An 11,806-nucleotide genomic window follows, 5' to 3' on the forward strand; every position below is an offset into this window, starting at 1 on the left:
TTGCTTATGGCAGCTCGGAGGTGAACACACAAACGGGCCGGGTGGTGATTTTCGTTCCACCTGCAGGGAGTGAAATGAGCATGTGGGGGGGAATGCGGTTGGGGGTCTTCAACACGCAAGACTTGGCAGCCGTCTCTGTTATGTCGCATAAAAAAAAACAAAAAAAAACAAAAACTTCTCTTAGTTTGGCGCATCCAAAGAACAATATAGCGCTTAAGGGGCCGTACGTTATTATGGAAATGTACTTTTTAATTGCTTGTGTACAAATAGTTTGGTCTCCGGAGTGTCTGGCTACCCGTCAAGTGTGAAATTAAACCGCCAAATAAATCTTTTGCCATAAGCGTATTTTTTTAAAAATGTATCTGTGGGTGAGCTGTGTGTTGACATGGAGCCAGGCTGGGTGAAGATCCAGAGGCATTTTCAAGCAACTGCTGGAATCTGATAGCTGGAACCACAGTCCCAAATTCAGATTTTTATTTATTTATTTATTTATTTATTTATTCATTCTTAGTAGGTTTAAAATAATTTTTTAACATTTATTTATTTATTTATTTATTTATTTATTTATTTATTTATTTTTTTAGGTTAAAATACAACCAAAAACTTTCTCCCCCCCCCTCAATAGGGGTGGTTAGCACGTCTGCCTCCCAGTTCTGAGGACTCGGGTTCGAGTCCAGGCTCCGTCCTTTCTGGCTGGAGTTTGCATGTTCTCCCCGTGCCTGTGTGGGTCTCCTCCCACATTCCAAAGACATGCATGGCAGGTTAATCATAGATTTATTACCTGACCAATATCTCGATAATCGCGGTATCGCATATTGTATCGTTCCCGCCCCTAATTACAAGTACGTTCGGCGTATTGGCCAAAAAGCATAAAAATGCGTTTAAACGTATTTTCCAATTAAAACTGTTGACTGCACATTGGCAGTTGCACGTTTGCGCATGTGTGCAATGAGCCGTGCAAGTTGTGTTGCGGAGGCAACAAGATGGAGACGACACTGCGACTTGCGTGACGGTGTGCCTAAAGGGCAGCCCGGAGGCACGCGCGTAACACTCGCGCGCACGCCGAAGCCCGGGGCCAAAATTTCGCACCCCCGGCGCTGAAACAAATGCCAGTGACTCCGCCTCCTCTGCTCGCCCACAATTAATAACTAACATCTGTATTCCCCAGCCACCATTTCGTGCCACCATTAGTACCTGGCTTATCACTCTCCACATGAAATCACCTCCATTTGTTTGTTTGAATGCCTGCAATGAGAAGCATCAATTTTTTTTTTTTTTTGGTTGGGCGCAACCGCCCCCCACCCACCCCAACGCCTTCTATTTGGACACTCTGCTGCTTTCTGTGTGATGAGATTTGAATACCAATGATGGCAGAAATAGCGTGTCCCCCATGCATACGCTTATGCAAAAATATGGAGAAATTGACGTATGCACATAATAATATTTTCAGTTTTTTTTTTTTTTTTTTTTAATAATTCACTTCAGACACTTACTCAAATGCAGATAGGGGAGGCCATTTTGGGTAGATGGGGAGGGGTTGGGGCTCTTTATTTGCAACACTTTTTTTTTTTTTTTTTTTTTTTTTTTGAGAGCTCAGAATTGTTCATTCGACAGTCTTACTGATTCAACATCTCATCATTATTGCTCTCTCCTTTTTTTTTTCTTTTTTTTTAAACGTGCATGTGAATTCGTGTAAGTTTGTACTCATTAGTTCACCTGAAACCTAATTTAAAAAAATAAAAATAAAAAATAAATCCCATGACCCTTCACCTATACTACACTATACTTCAGAGTCGTGACGTTAAGAAGGTCAGGAGACCAGTGGAAAGATCAAAGGATGGAAATACGAATCGAAGTGAAGAAAGATGAAATACTGATTACAAATGATTACTTCTTGATTACTTGTCTCATTTTCAGTACCTCCTCCTACCAGGTCATGGAGCTTTTTTTTTTTTTTTTTTTAAACAATATTAACATGCGTGTGAATTCACATGAATTTGTGCTCATTAGTCCACCTGAAACCTAATTAAAAAAAATCCCATTACCCTTTCCTTTAAACAGATACTTCAGAGTCTCGCCAGAGTTGTGGCGTTCAGAAGGTCAGGAGACCAGAGGAAAAATCAAAGGAAAGATGAATCAAAGTCAAGAAAGATTAATTACTAATTAAAAATGATTACTTCTCAATTACTTGTCTCATTTTCATTACCACCTCCTACCAGTTCAGTTTTCACGGTTTCACGGTTTGATTCACGGTTTTATGAATCGATACTGGGCTATGAAAAAGAATATTGATTCGATATCGATATTTTAGACCCAGCCCGATTCATGGCTAACGCAGTCGCGGGAGTAATGAAATAAATGACATGATCGATGACGGCGTGGGAGGGCTTTGAATTTGCATATTGTTAATAAATATGTTTTGTAGACAATGAGGATGTTGAAAATTTTGACGGCTTTGTAACGGAACGGATGACGAATAACTACCACTCGGTTTATTCTGAAGACGGATGGATGGATGGATGGATGGATGGACGGACGGACGGACGGATGTTTCTATCTGCTTCAGGAGCTGAGATTTCAGTGATTTTAGCAGACTTTGAGAATATTCTTATATCGTATAGATTATTCAGCGCTGCTGTTTTGGTTAGCAACACACTTCAAATGGAACCTTTTATTGTCGGTGCTTGTCAGATTGCATCAGCAGTTAGTTTAAAAACTGCCATCCCTTCACTTTCCCTCTGCCTTTTGTTCGCGGTGCGCCGGCAGACTGCGGCGAGAAGCCAAGGTTTATCCTTTGATCCAAACCTTGGAGGGATAATTCGCCCACAAATAAACTTGTCAACAATTTAATTAGAATGTGGTGGGGGTTGCGGGGGGGGGGGGTCTTCTCGGGGCTGAGAGCCGCCGCTGGCCGGCTGCTCGCGAGTTCAAGGCGGCAACTTGATAGGAATACGCAATTGTCTTCTTCTTCTTTTTTTTTTTTTAGCTTCCTCAAGCAGGAAAGTCGCATATTGTCGCGAGTGCAATCAAAGAAAGATGGGTTATTCTGTGGTGTTTTTTTTTTTTTTTTTTTTTTTTAAAAGAGGGATTTTCCCTCCCAGATTATTCTCTGGTAAGTAAGCGTCAAAGTTTTTTTTTTTCTTTCTATTTACTGCTTCATTTTATCGATGAGCAAATGGCTAATGCTAATTAGCGCAGTAATCGCAGCACTTTTGTCCTTCAAAAGAACGACTATTCATATGAAAACACTTCAGGAATGTATATGGAGAAGCATCTTAACATTACTCACCGGCATATGCGCTTCGTAGGCTGCAAAAAAATAAATATATATTGGCATAACTTTTACTTCTTCTTCTACTCTAATGTGGCTGCAACTTAACTGTGTATCAGACCGCACGGAACCACACTGACCCCAAGTGGCCAAATCGGGTACAACATGAACAGCGTTCCCAGTTCACAAACAAGGGCAAGAATGTATAAAATTGATTTTAGGAAATTTTAAAATCTGAATTGTACTAAATGAGAATCATGATTCCTATGAGAATCGTTTTTTTTTTTTTTTTTTTTTGTCCCCAATTTGAACGATCTCAAGCGATTATCTTCTGGTGTGAGGTGCGTTGAGGGATTCTTCTTCCCCGGTCGGAATGATCCCAAACTGATCGTACTTTGCTGTTAACAACGTTAACTGATCTGAAATAAGTGTTGGCAAATGTTTGGGCGCAGCCAATCGTAACTATTAAACCAGTTCAGGTTTTTTTTAATTTTTGTTTTGTTTTATTTTTTTTTATTAAATTGGTGGAGATTTTGTTGTGTTTGTGGTGTGCTGTCTTGGTCACCTGTGTGGTCTGTTCCATTTGAAAACTGTTGAAAATGTTGTCACTCGACTCAAAGAATTTTGATCAACCGATGGCATCCGAAAGGCTCCTGACAAGCCCCATAAACAAATTGGAGCGTTTTTGCAACCCGCGACTGAGAGAGTCTCACAGCTCATTGTGGGATGGCTTTTTATTCCCCCCGGAGGATTTTATGGCTCGATTACTCAGACGAGGCTCAACGTCCTCACTGCGGCATTTAGTGCCGCTGATGTTTTTTTTTTTTTTTTTTTTTTTTTTTTTTTTTCTGGGATTCTCTCTTAATCTGCCCAGTAGCGTCCGATGTGACTTGTAATTGTTTTTTGGAGCGCTTGTCCCATTGATAAGACTGTTTGTTTGTTGTCATCCCGTGCCAGCCTCCATGCGAGGGCATTGGAATTGCGGATGTCGGCATGAGACACGGCAAGAGTTCGTAAAACCGTTCGTGCCAGTGTGAACATGGCCAATGACAATTAAAAAAAAAAAAAAAAAAAAAAAGTGTAAAAAGAACGTTTTCTAATTGGAACCAGTTGTTTTCCCATTGGAAGGAATGGAAATGGAATTCATCAGTTCTAATCAACATTTCTTACAAGTGCGAGTAATCCGTGTGTCATTTGTTCAGTCGGTTTTCTATGTGACATGGTAGGGGGGAAAAAAAAAAAGTTTTTGTTTTTTGTTTTTTCCCCCCCCTACCATGTCACCTTAGGAACTCCGTAAACACTTCCGGGTCATCTTCCCTGTGACCAAAAGCGACGAGGATGGAGCGTGTAAACAAAGCAGTGGGAAAATACACGCTCCCTCCTCGTCGCTTTTGGTCACACGGAAGATGACCCGGAAATACATTAACTCGTTGAAAGAAAAAAAAAACTAACACAAACTGTTTTTTTTTTTTTTCCCCCAACCATGTCACCTTATGGGCTCTATATTTTTCCAAACAAAACGGGAAGTACAAAAAAAAAAAAAAAAAAAAAAGTTCTAAAAACAAATGTGACCCGGAAGTGATACGTGGTCGTGCACTGATCTATATAATATAACACTGGATAACCACTAAAAGAAAAAAGGGGTCTTCAAAGCAACACATACACTTGTTAAAAAAACAAAAAAACAAAAAAACAATAATTACCACCCAGCCAATAACCACCAATCCCACATTCACCCCCGACCCTATACTAAGAGCGTACGAGCTGTATATGTGTAATCTGTACGTATACATATCTGCTCGCGAGATGGGAGTGGTAAGATGGCCGCCCTGTGGCTTCAACAAAAATACAAATCGCTTCGGGGTCACTAAACTTGCGTCAAGTGAAAATATCCAAACTGGATAAAACGTCCCAAATCGCGCGTTGTCCATTTTCACCATCTTCCATTTGTGCACAAAATCTGAAAACAGAAAACGAGTCGTTCTCCGTTGCCTTCATTTTTGTTTTTGGAACGAATATTGAGAAAACACTTTTTTTTTTTTTTTTTTTTTTTTTTCTTTCTTTTTTTTTTTACTTTCCGTTCCATTTCTGTTTCTTTCCTCGTCACCACATCTACTTCCTTTGGTGTCAGGTGTCCTGAAAGGGTCTTTAAAATCTTCAATATGATTTTCCATAAAAATGAAACTTTACCCTGCCCAAACACAATAAACATTTTATGTTGTATCTCATCATTTATTGTGATAAAAATTGCCGCAATAACTCCCAAGTGTAATATCATATCCAATGAGGCGGAGCTTTTAAATTCGAATGGGCTGGCCTTAAAAAGTTTAAGACCTAAAAGTCTTCCTTAAAACCACAAAATACCCTGAAGTCTCCTTTGTCTAGTTCACATATAAAAAAGGAATGAAAAATGTAGAAAAAAAGCAAAAATGAAATATGTATTGCTTGTGTGATGTAGAAAAATGCCAAAATGTCCCACTCGAGGTTGAATTCCACTTCTAGAGATTCCACTCTTAAATCTAATGTGAATTGCTCATCAACGTATTCGGCCAGTGAATCATAAACTTTTGACTTTGACATGAAGTTTAAAAAAAAAAAAAAAAAAAAAAGTATGAAACCGTTGCATAGCTTTTTGAGATGCAATTTTTCGTTTGTTTTTTGCTGAATGTTGCAAGCCAGATTTGAAAGCAATAAGGTCCCGTGATGCCCTCTCACGTGGGCAAGGAGAGACGCAGTCATGGACGGTGCACTTTCAGATGTCAATTGGACGGGATACAAATCTGCATTGTTTTCTTGGCAATTTTTGCCAATATTTGACAAAATGCCAAATATCGACACCGATAATCAGCCCGGCCGATAATCGGTATACCCCTAGTAATTAACTCATTGACGGGCAGCCATTTTGACTGAAGCAACCCCCTTCGCTCCACCCTGTTTAACTGGATTTTGACAGATTTTGCAAGGCCCACAGAATATTGTTCTATTGCTACAAAAACATGGAACCTCCCAAAAGCAAGATTAGTCTCTTCTTTCATCAGGAAAAAAAGTATATTTGTATCCGTTTCTGTTTTTGCAGCAATTAGCATTAGAATAGTTTCATCATTATTCACAAATCTGTTTAAAACAGTCGGGAAAAACATGGCCCTGGTTGATCTCTTATACTCTGCTGCCACCTGCTGGCCGTTTTTGTAATAACTACCATTGCTTCAAGCATTCTCTTCAGTTCAGAGGCTGCATCAAAGACTTCTTTATGCTCTAGCATAAAAAACATAAACGTATCAATGCGTCTTTGGGAGCATGGTACTGTTAAAAATAGAACGTATTTATACGTTTTTGGGAGCCAGTGTGTTAATGACACTTCACAATACAGGTTTATATCTTTACATTCTCATCAATTATATTTTATTATTCAATACGTGGTACGTTTCTGTTTTTCTTGATTAACTCCGCCCACTTGTGTTCTTTTGAGGGGGGATGAAACAGATTACTGGCCTTTCAAATCATTTCAATGGGGAAAATTGATTTGACATTTGAGCAAATTGCATTTTGAGCGAGGTCACTGAGCAAATGAAAATGTTAAGCCAATGCTCTGCTATAGATTTTTTATTCTTTTTTTTTTGACTGCAATCGGCGCTGTCCTTCCAGCTCACTTGATATGAATCGGGTCCTCGTGGAGAAGAAAAGATCGAGTGATTGACGGGCGCAGCAGCAGACGGACATCAGCTGCTAATTGAAAAAAGGCCTCCCGTCTCCATTGAGCGTTCGGTTTAATTGCGCGCCGGCGAAATGTTGCGTCGCTAATCAAGCCGTCGCTAACGCGGACGTTTGCTTTTATGGCCGCCACCTCATCGCCTCGCCATTACGATTCCCCAGCTCGCGCCCAACCCAACGCTGATCGATGTCGTCCCCTACTTGACGCTTTCGGGTTTTTATTTTTTTTTCCCCAAGTAGGACGCCAAGGACGTCGACTTGGTTCGTATTTCTTTTGGGGCGTCAGAGGGAACGAGCGAAACTCGTGACCCCCGCCGTCCCCTGAGCAAGCAGATCTCCTCCAAGCCGTCACCCGATTGTGTCGTGTTCGGCGAGAGGGGAGGAATCGGTAAACATCTAATCCCGCCGCTTCGCGGCGTCTTCGTTTTGGAGGTCAACGCTGAGTGATGTTTAAGGTCTGTCAGAGATGAATAGAAGGGTAAGCGGGGGGGGGTGTTGATAAAACACAGGGTGAGCATTCCCGAGTTGTTTCCATGACGTTCCGAGTCGACGTTTGCGCTTCCCTTCCTGCTCTCTCGCTGGCCCAACAAGCCAAACCAAGCTAAGTAGTGAGCAAGTATTTGTTTGGTTATTTGATATCTTTTGAAAATTGATGCACGTAATGTAGGGTTGTGACGATATATCGATATCGTGATACTTTGTCTCCCAATAGATTATGGACACGCCTACGCAAGTATGGCGATATTTGTAGTTCATATACAGCCACGAGAACGACTCCATGACTTATTGAGCAATTACTTGGCTGGCCACTAGGGGGAGCGCCTCAGAAGAGTGGCATTTCAAATGTGATTTTTAGTAGATTTATTTTGATATCAACCGGGATAATGACGTTTGAAAGTGTGTCGCACGGAAGTGACGTCATCGAGCAGCAGCCAATAGAAAAGCGCCAAAAGATGACGTTGCTCCCATGGTGGGTTTTTTAAATAGTGCGCACAAGTAAATACACATAAAAAAAAAAAAAAAAAAAAAATACTGAAATTAACAAACTAAACTAAAATGAAGCATTTTTTTTGAAATAACTAAACTAATAAAAACTGACAGAACCACCCCGAAAACTAATAAAAAACTAACTAAAATGAAAAATTTCAAAACTATAATAACCCTACTGCCATATTACAAATAAATTGCATTTTTCTAAATATGCAAAAGCACAAAAATTGTTTGTACAATTTTTAGGACTAAACACAATTTCTCTTCATAACATTATGTGGCCCTTGCGTCCTTCGGATTTTCTGGATGTGGCCCTCAAATGAGAAAGTTTGGACACCCCTGCTTTAAGTGATGTCTGGACCTATGTGATGTCATTCTTGAGTCTTTCACTTACTACAACCAATCAGATCCATTCACTGTCTGTCGGAGCAGTCTGAGAATTGTGTGTGTTTTGCCGGATTATTGCCGTCTGTCCCTCTGTGCAACTCTCTTTGTTTCCCGTCTAGTCAAGTTTTGTTCTCCGCCTCTCGATGTGAATAAATAGTTCAAACCATATTTGTGTCTGCGCTTTGGGATCCAACCTTTCAGCACATGACACTTTGTTTAACTCATTCACTCCCAGCCATTTTCACAGAAGCAGTCCCGTTCGCTCCCGGCTGTTTTCCTGGATTTTGACAGATTTTGCAAGACCCACAGAATATTGTGTTCTCTTGCTATAAAAGCATGGAACCTCCCAAAAGAAAGATTAAAGTCTCTTCTTTCATCAGGGAAAAAAAGTGTTTCTATCTGTTTCCGTTTTGCAGCAATTAGCATTAGAAGAGAGCTAGGTTTCATCAGTTTTAACAAATCTATTCAAAATTGTAAGTAATTGAGCTTTTTTTTCTAGATGGCCCTGGTTGATCTCCTTTGTTCTGCTGCTACCTGCTGGCCATCTGTGTAATAACGACCATTTCTGCAACCGTTCTTTGCAATTGAGCCTTCTGTATGCTCTAGCATAAAAAAAACCAAAACGTATAAATACGTCCTTGGGACACTTAGAACATTAAAAAAAAAAACGTATTTACACGTTATTGGGAGCAAATGAGTTAACAGCCGCCCTCACAGTTGTGACACCTGTCTCTGCAGCAATCGCTAACACGGCGAGACAGTCGCCCCGCGGTTAACGCAGGTAACCCAGGTGATTTTTTTTTTTCCCCCCCAACCCCCCCAGACTGTAGATGCCGTGATTGGACAAGCGAGAGGCCAATTGGGGGGCTGTAAAGGCCAAGTTGTGAAAATTGAAGGGGCCGGCATCTGTGTACTTTTCTAGTCAACTGGAATGAAGAGGGGGCGGGACTATAATGAGGCGCTCATCCCGGATCACAAAGTGGAAGGCGTCCATTAAAGGCCAATTTCTCTGCCGCCCCCCCCGGGGAGGTCTGCGAGGGCCGACTGATGAAGAGTGACCGAGCAGATAGCGCTTGCTCGGGCCAGCCACGGACTGATGAGGTCAGAGCCGGGTTGGCTGGACAGTGTAGAAAAGGACCAAGCAAGGAAGTGGGGGGGGGGGGGGGTCGGTGGGTGGGTGGGTTGAGAGTCGCCAAGGAGAAGACGTCGCAGGCCAGTGAAGCGCAAACGGTGCGCAAGCTCAGGAGGGGAGAGTCCAACAAACGAGTGAACAATGGCGGCGGTTGGGCTGCCAGATGATGAAAAAACAAAACAAAAAACGGCAGAAGAGGGAAAATAAAAGCGCGGAATGGAAGGAAAAGGAACACGAGGCGGCGAGATGGATGGTGATGGTCTGCGATGAAGATGGAGTGGGGGGGTGGGGGGTACTCGGGGACCACTTGAGAGCGTCGCAGGCGCTCGTGATGGATGAGGTCACAAAAGGACGCACTCCACTCCGCTCGCACGCACGCGCGCGTTCGCAAACCGGTAGCGGGAAAGAAAAAACAGTTTACAATGCAGTACATAAAAGTCTCAGTATGAGGCGTGCATGATGTCACATTCATTCGTTCATTTTTAAGTGAAGTCATCTTTATTTAGCTTAATCGGCATTTTTCCTGTCTTTTTGGAGCACATCATGTGATGTAATAGTGCAATGTAATTAATTGAAATTAAGTTAGAATTTCAGTTATTACACCACAATTACAAAATCAACATAATCGTAAAAAAAGTGTTAATACTAATTTTTGAGTTGCTTAAATGTACATTGTAGGGATAGACCGATTATCGGCTGGGCCGATAATAAGCATTTTGACGAATATCGGCATCGGCCATTTTGAAGAATCATATGGCTGATAATGGATCCAATTTAAAAAAAATAAAAATAAATAAATTAAATAAATAATACTTCAGATATTTGAAATTTTGGAATACTTTATTAGTGCAGAAAACAATTGTTTTTTTATTTAACTCATTGGATTAAAAAAAAAAAAGTTGTCTATTGACTAAGATTAAAAAAAATAAAATAAAAAATATTCCAATATTTTACTAACCCTAAAATTTTCTCAATAAGCATATGCTTAAAAATAATAATAATAAGAGCTGGAGTTTGTATTTTTTTTTCTCCAAATTTAGATGTCAAAATGTCAAAATTTTCCCTTTTTAGTGAAAATGAATATCGGCTCCAAAAATCGGTTATCGGTGTCCATGGCTACTGGTAATCGGTATCGGTATCAGCCCTGAAATAAAAAACAAAAAAATACACAAAAAAAACCATAGCGGTCTATCTCTAGTACACAGTAACCATTTTCAGAAATGTTGTTTGATCCAAAAGGAACTTGCACAATTAGTGTTTCAAAGAATTTTGTTTGTCTTAATTTTTTTTTGTTTTTTACATTTAAACATTTTCTTGTTTTGTACCCCAACAAATAAAGAAATGATTGTCCTACTGCACGATGCACATGCTGCACTCCAACAAGTTTTTGCTAACATAGATAAATAAATATATATTACAAATGTATATTATTATAAATTCTATTTGGTCCAAAAGGAACTTACATAATTATAAAACAAATTAAATTAAATGAAAAACAATCATTTGTATAATCATGATTTCACTTCTTGCCAAAATAATCGTGATTATTATTATTATTTTTGTTCCATAATCGAGCAGCCCTAGCGAATAAGATGGCAATTTTGAAAGCAGCGTTTACTTCATCTACTTTAGTCAATCATTCGTATGATATGATCACAAATTAGACCTTGGCAGACAACGGAGGAAAACATTTTTTGCTTGTGAAATATATTTCATGTGGCATTGAAAGAGAAACGTTGCCATTTCAGATGGAAATGATTTCTCTGCAAATGTAGAAATTTATTCTTATTATGGATCTGATTGACTGTTTCTGATCTCCAGTTTCTGTTTATAGCTAACGTTAACATAATTTGCGATATGACAATATCTTGTTTGATAATATTTCCTGATAGATTTGGACTTGTTCCTGCAGGCGACTTCGTCTCAGCGAGCGTTTCTAGCCGCCATTTGCAAAGATTCATTGTGGCTAAATAGTTTGCCTTTGATGAGATTGTGGCTGGTTGGGAATTGCCAGCGGTGGCTGCATGCTTATCTTCAGGGAAATCACATGGAATTTTATTTTTTTTTTCTCTCACAACAACGGCAAAGTGGTCTGGGAAGAGTTTTGTCTGGGAAATGCTCTTGAGCGTCTTTTTTTATTTTTATTTTTTATTTTTTATTTTTTTTAATTTATTTATTTTTTTGCTTCCGTTGTTTACTTTTAAGTGTGATCAGGCTATTATCGCGCTGTAATTTTCAAACAACACTTTCCGCCGTAAGAGACGTTGACGTGGTTTTCTTCAAATGAAGATGACGACAGCTCGCTTTTAAAAAAA

The 11,806-nt window shown here is 39.9% G+C and overlaps 1 protein-coding gene across 1 annotated transcript in view; it reads left to right on the forward strand.

Annotated features, from left to right (window-relative positions):
• cadm4 (cell adhesion molecule 4) overlaps positions 1 to 11,806 on the forward strand; it is a 236,442-nt gene that overhangs the window by 3,785 nt on the left and 220,851 nt on the right. The gene's annotated exons all lie outside the window — the stretch shown is intronic.

The sequence above is a fragment of the Festucalex cinctus genome, chromosome 7, assembly GCF_051991245.1.
Source record: "Festucalex cinctus isolate MCC-2025b chromosome 7, RoL_Fcin_1.0, whole genome shotgun sequence".
NCBI lineage: Eukaryota > Metazoa > Chordata > Actinopteri > Syngnathiformes > Syngnathidae > Festucalex > Festucalex cinctus.